Here is a 7,046-nt window from a genome sequence, read left to right as displayed (position 1 = left end):
AAATCTTCTAAAAAAACCCTCAACAAAATGGCAGCTAAGAGGTTCGAACTTGAGACCTCCTAATAAGAAAGGGATTTTGCACACCACAACTCACCAACTACGCTAGGTAGTTGTTGTTACCAAAAATGAATCTTCAATCACTTAAGGATGTGGTCCATCAATCCTTATTGGCATTTGGAATATTCCATATACCCTTAGGACAATAGCAGATGGGCTGGTTCTGCATCTCGGTTCAGTTCTGATCCATTATTCTTTTTCTAGCCTGAAAAGAATAATCACTTGTACGGGTGACCAAATGAATGTGTATTTTGAATTGAACATTTCCATCTTGCTTAGAATTTTATCCTCTTCTCAACCATGAAAAGAAATAGGACCTCTTTACATGTGAAATTGGAGATATAGCGCTCGATAATCCTTAAGACCTTGAAAATATAAAACTTGCAAAAAGAAAGTAAAACCCAATGTAGCTCCATTCTAAATATGTAAAATGCATGTTTTACTACACTAGATTTCACACATAAATGTGTTCATCAGAATTCCCCCACACTTAGGCCTTGCTAGTCCTCGAGCAAAACAAAAAGAAAAAGAAAAAAATAAAAAACCCAACTCACTTTCGTAGGAATCACGGTTGCACTTGGCATGTGCAACAAGCCTTTAAACCCCTATGTCACCCCTAGTGGACAAGTTGTGTCTCATGGGTGTTTGCAGTGAATATACACCTAAAATTTAGAATAAACAAATCCCAACCTTGGCTAAAGGTAAGGCCCATACCGATCCGGAGCAAAGATAATTCCTCCTACAAGGGACCCCGCACTTGAACTTTTATTACCCTTTATCAATTATAGGCACTAGCATATTTCTTAATTTGGAACTCACTTCGTCTCTTCCAAAACATCTTTATCTTAAGGCAAAACCACTTGTGAAGAAATAGGGAACCAATGACTAAGGCATTGGAGTATGTTTGACCAAACATGTTACCTAACATTAATGACATTTGCACATTTTTTTTCTTTTTTCGCTTAATAAACTCTATTCTACTCTACTACTTTTGGCCTGAATGACATGGTGGAGCATACACCAGACACCCAAGTTACTATGTAGCTCCGCTATTTGCATATTCCCACAAAGATAGTGATGCTAGAGTTGTTTCAGAAGTTTCCTCCCTAGGAATTTCGATCAAGACACCACGCTTCCTTAGGCGCAATGCCCTGTCTAGTTCCAAGGGAATCAACTCTTATTCTTCTTTATACCATATTTCACATTTCACATTTCATTCAAAATTGTGCATTTGTCAACTCATTCCAAAATAAAAAGAATGTCTCAACTCCAAATCAAAAGTACAAGGAACCCACAGACTTACATATGGTCCAACACCATAAAACAGGAGTCTCTTATGTTTCAAAAGAAAGTTTCATCTCAAGACACAAGCTTGTTTCTTTCTTCTCAACATGGTTTTTATACGTTTAAAATGGGTACCTTAATCAAAACTTTTATTTTCATACATCAAACAACCGAATGGTATGATCATTAACCAAAAGCCAAAATAGGACTTCATCCTTAACAAGCTCAAAAAAAAAACAAAAAGAAAAACAAACAAAACAAAGTGAAAAAAACACAAACTAGTTTCCCTCCCCCATACTTAAGTCATGCAATATCCTCAATGCATGGAAAGAATTAAAAGCGAAGACAATGCAAGTGGGTCATACATGATTAAAAGTTAGTCAACAACGTAAAGAGGTTCAGGAGATCCATGACCTCTTCACTACCAGTATTAGGAAACTCGAGGAACAGTTTCAAATGTTGATCATTAACCTTCGAAATTACCCCTGTTCCTAGATTCAAAATCTCCACAGTCCCATGGGGATATATATTATGGAAAATAAACGGGCCATCCCATCAGGATCTAAGCTTTCTAGGGAAAAATGTAATCGAGAGTTATACAATAAGACTTTAACACCAATTGCAAAAGATTTGGGCAGAATGTGCTTAGCATGGAAAGTTTTGGTCTTTTCCTTCTAATCCTAGAACTTTCATAGGCATCCTTCCTAAGTTCCTCCAACTCAGATAGTTGGAGCCTACGATGAATTCCCACATCAGACAAATCAAAGTTGAGCTTCTTGATGGCCCAAAAGGTCTTATGCTCTAACTCAACTGGTAAGTGAAAAGCTTTCCCATACACCAAACAGTAGGGAGACTGACCAAGGTCGGTCTTGAATGCAGTCCGATGGGCCCACAAGGCATCAATGAGCCTAAGGGACCAATCCTTACGGTTGGGATTAATAGTTTTATCCAAGATTTGTTTAATCTGTCTGTTAGATACCTCCACTTGGCCACTAGTTTAGGGGTGATAAGGGGTAGATAACTTATGGGTGACCCCATACTTTTTCATTAAGGTCTTAAAAGGTCGATTACAAAAATGAGTAACCCTATCACTAATTATTGCATGTGGTGCATCAAAGCGGGAAAAAATGTTCTCTTTGAGAAACTGAACCACCACTTTGTGATCATTAGATTTACAAGGTATGGCCTCTATCCATTTAGAAACATAATCAACGGTTAAAAGTATGTACAAATTCCCAAAGGAATTAGGGAATGGTCCCATAAAATCGATGCCCCATACATTAAAGATCTCAACTACCAATAGAGTTGAGGGGCATCATGTTCTTCTTTTTGATACGGCCAAAAGATTAGCAGGTGGGACAAGCCTTACAAAAATCAAAAGCATCTCTAAAAAGAGTGGACCAATAAAATCTACATTGGAGAACCTTTGCGGCAGTTTTCTTAGGTCCAAAGTGTCCACCACATACATAATCATGGCAAAAAGAGAGAATAGAATGTTTGTCATGATCAGGAACACATCTTCGGATAATCTGATCCGGACATATCTTAAACAAATAAGGATCATCCTAGAAAAAGTGCTTAACTTGGGAATGAAACCTATACTTATTTTGGGTGGACCAGTGATCCAGAGTCACACCTGAAACTAAGAAGTTGATAATGTCAGCAAACCATGGTTCACTAGACATTGCAAATAATTGTTCATCTGGAAATTTCTCATTGACTGGAGAATCGATAGTCAAGGAATTGGGAAGCCAGGATAAATGGTCTACAACTAGTTTTCAACTCCTTTCTTATCCCTAATTTCTAAATCAAACTCTTGTAAAAGTAAACCCCACCTAATGAGACGGGCTTTGGCATCCTTCTTTTGAACTAGGTATCTAAGAGCAGAATGATCTATATACACCACCGCATGTGAACCAACTAAGTAAGGCCGAAACTTTTCTAATGCAAACACAATAGCTAAAAATTCTTTTTCAGTGGTTGTATAATTGAGTTGTGCATCATTTAAGGTCCTACTAGCATAGTAAATGACAGTGGGCAACTTATTAATCCTTTAACCCAAAATCGCTCCTATGGCAAAATCCAAAGCATCACACATTAGTTCAAAAGGTTCAGTCCAAACAAGTGGTTGAACAATGGGTGCATTGGTCAACTCCTTTTTAAGTTGTTTGAAGGATTCTAAGCACTTTTTAGAAAACTCAAAAGTTTGATCTTTGATAAGTAATGAAGTGAGAGGTCGGGCTAACTGACTAAAGTTCTTAATAAACCTTCTGTAGAAGCCGCATGCCCTAGAAAAGACCGGACGTCCTTAACAGATTGAGGAGATGGTAAATTATCAATTAAATCCACTAGCTCTATCTACTCTAATTCCCTCCTTGGATATTACATGGCCAAAAACAATACCAGATTTAACCATGAAATGGCATTTCTTCCAATTCAAAGCCAAATTCTTAGATATGCACCTTTTTAAAACTAGAGAAAGATGATGAAGATATTCATAATAGGAATTCCCATGAATTAAAAAGTCATCCATAAATACTTCTAAGAATTTTTTGACCATGTCAGAAAAGATGCTCATCATGCATCGTTAGAACGTAACAGGGGCATTGCAAAGCCCAAAGGGTACGCCTATAAGAAAATGTTCTATATGGGTATGTAAAAGTGGTCTTATATTGGTCCTCTAAAGCAATTGGGATCTGGTTATAGCCGAAATATCTATCAAGAAAATAATAGTATTCATGTCCAACTAACCTTTTTAACATCTGGTCAATGAATGGCAATGGGAAGTGGTCCTTCCAGGTTACCACATTAAGTTTCCTATAGTCTATGCACACTCTGCACCCTGATTGGACACGAGTTGGAATTAGTTCATTATTGACATTGGGAACTACTGTCACCCCAGACTTCATAGGCACTACGTGAACTGGGCTTACCCATTGGCTATCAGAAATAGGATAAATTATTCTATGATCCAAGCACTTTAGGATCTCTTTCTTAATAGCTTCCATCATCACTGGATTAGTTCTTCTTTGGGGTTCCATAGATGGTTTGGAATCCTCCATAAGATGTATATAATGTTGCACAAAAGAAGGGCTTATACCCTTTATATCATCCATGGTCCAACTTAGGGCTTCCTTATTATCTTTTAACACTTTAAGCAACTCCTCTTCCTGGCTAGATGTCAAATTTGAGGAAATTATTATAGAAAGAGTTTGGTCAGACCCTAGGAAAGCATTAGATGGTAACTCCTTAAGATCTAGCTTAGGGGGCTCAACTATGGAAGGTTTGGGAATGGAATTGGAAAGGAGTCCTAAGGGCTCCACAAGTGTGTGAAGACTCAAGACTTCAGAAAAGAAATTTTCACTATCATCATCCAACTCATCCATACACTCTTAGAATTCTGAATCAAAATCAGTATCAAAGTTGGTAACTAAATCATCAGAAAAATTCAGAAAATCCTCAAGCATATTGATCTCTTCTTCCATATGTGGTTGTTTGCCTATCCTAAATATGTTAAACACAACAGTTTGATTACCAAAAGATAACCTCAGGAAACCATTCCGACAGTTGATTAATGCATTACTAGTAGCCAAGAATGGTCTTCCTTGAACTATTGGGATCTCATCATTGGTTGAGAAGGGCTTGGTATCTAACACAATGAAATCAACAGGGAAAATAAATTCCCCCACCTTTAGTAAGACATCCTCAACCATCCCTTTAGGGATCTTAACAGACCTATCTGCCAACTGAAGAGTAGTTCCAGTGGCTTTCAATTCTCCTAATCCTAGTTGCTTATACGTATGGTAAGGTAAAAGATTCATACTTGCGCCAAGGTCAAGTAAGGCATGCTCAATGTAGGTGTTGCCTATGACACAAGATATGGTAGTGCTCCCTGGATCCTTATACTTGGCTGTTGTAGGCTGAGTAATTATGGACCTAATGTTACCTGCCAAAAATGCTTTTTTGGGCACACTAGTGATACGTTTGTGAGTACAAAAATCTTTCAGTACCTTTGCATAAGCGGGGATCTGGAATATGGCATCCAAAAGAGGGATGTTCACTTCTACCTTTTTGAAGACTTCTAAAATTTTATCCATGGAAGCAATCTTCTTTTTGTTTATCAAGCGATCAGGAAATGGGACAGGAGGAACATAAGGACTGTTAGGAATTTACCCTTTTTCAGATAATCATTTTTTGTTTCCTCAACTAAATCATCTTTAATTTCAAAAGAATCTTTAGGTTCATCAAACGAACCAGGAATAAGAGGTACACTTATGTCCTCAACTGAAGGAGAGTTAACAGGAGTAATAGATGGGGAAGATTTAAGAACACTCTGTTGGTACTCTCTACCACTCCTAAGGGCATAAACGATATTACATTGGTTAGAGGGCCCTTGTTGGGTCTGACCTTATACAATATTCAATGATGCATTAGTTGATGCTTGTGGACTAACAGGCTGATGATGCCTAGGATTAGGCTCTAGTTGACTGGATAAAATTCCTTTCTCCCTCTCACGCATAATTGAGAAAACTTGGGTGAGTTCTCTCGTAAGATTTTGATGGCTTGTCATAAGGAGGGCCATATTTTTTTTCAAATCATTTATTTTACTTGCCTCTCCAGTGTTAGTAAACCCAAGGGGTTGCTGATAAGATGATAGGAGAGGGGCCCTAGGAAAACTAGCCTGAGGTCCTACATTTGACCTAGGAAAAGTATTTTGGGAAAAAGATTGTTGTGCAAAGGGAGGCCTTTGGGGTCCAGGTTGACCCTGATTACGAAAATTGGAAAGCCCTGCTTGATTGCCCTGATTCCAAGAGAAATTTGGGTGATTTTTCCATCCTGGATTGTAGGTGTTATTATATGAATTATTCTAGTATAAGGCATTAATACTATCATTAGAAGTGCCCCCAGAGTTGTTGGGGCATTCTTCTATGACATGTCCAGGAGACGAGCACCAAGCACAAATCTTAACCAAATTGACTGATGATGGCTCTCTAGGAATAATAGCCTCAATCCTCTTGATTAGGCTATCCAAATGGCCTTCCTTGGCTACTATCCCATTTATAAAATATATTTTCTCTCCTATGGTTCATTCACTCTCTTGGGTTGATTCTCACTCATGGGTTTGTTAGCTAAGTCAAGTAAGAATTCTCATGCCTTTCCTTCATCTGTAAAGGATGTGAATCTCTCAAGGCACATAGACTCTATCATTTGTTTAGTTGGGTAATCAATATCCTCATAAATTATTTGACATAAATGCCATAAGTCTAGGCCATGGTGAGGGCATTCTTGGAGTAGATCCTTGAGTCTCTCCATAAGTTTGGAAAATGACTCACTAGGCTTTTGCCTAACCTGAAGGATATCACTTCTAAGCTTATTGGTCTTGTGAGTTGGGAAAAACTTCTTAAGTAAGACAACTGTGAACTGTTCCCATGAGGTTATGGAATTTGTGGGTAACCCATACAACCACTTCTTAGCTTGGTCTTTCAATGCAAAAGTGATAAACCTAAGCTTAACAGCATCATCAGAAAGCTGTTGGATCTTAATTAGAACACATACCTCTTCAAATTCCCTTAGAAATAGGTATGCATCCTCAAAGGTCAACCCATGGAAGTGGGGTAACATAGTGATGTATTGAGATTTGAGTTCAAAATTATTACCCTGGGCTTGTGGTAGAACTATGCAGGAAGGTTGAGTTGTTCTAGCAG

At 38.1% G+C, this 7,046-nt stretch overlaps 1 non-coding gene across 1 annotated transcript; it reads left to right on the top strand.

Moving 5' to 3' along the window:
- Positions 1–6,607: 6,607 nt before the first annotated feature.
- On the top strand, positions 6,608–6,714 carry LOC122087756. The gene has a single exon (XR_006142831.1). It is a non-coding gene; the product is annotated as a small nucleolar RNA R71 (small nucleolar RNA).
- The last annotated feature ends 332 nt before the right edge of the window (positions 6,715–7,046 follow it).

The sequence above is a fragment of the Macadamia integrifolia genome, chromosome 8 (assembly GCF_013358625.1).
Source record: "Macadamia integrifolia cultivar HAES 741 chromosome 8, SCU_Mint_v3, whole genome shotgun sequence".
Taxonomy (NCBI): Eukaryota; Viridiplantae; Streptophyta; class Magnoliopsida; order Proteales; family Proteaceae; genus Macadamia; species Macadamia integrifolia.
The sequence above is the reverse complement of the archived record's forward strand: the minus strand, read 5'-3'. Positions and strand labels throughout refer to the sequence as shown.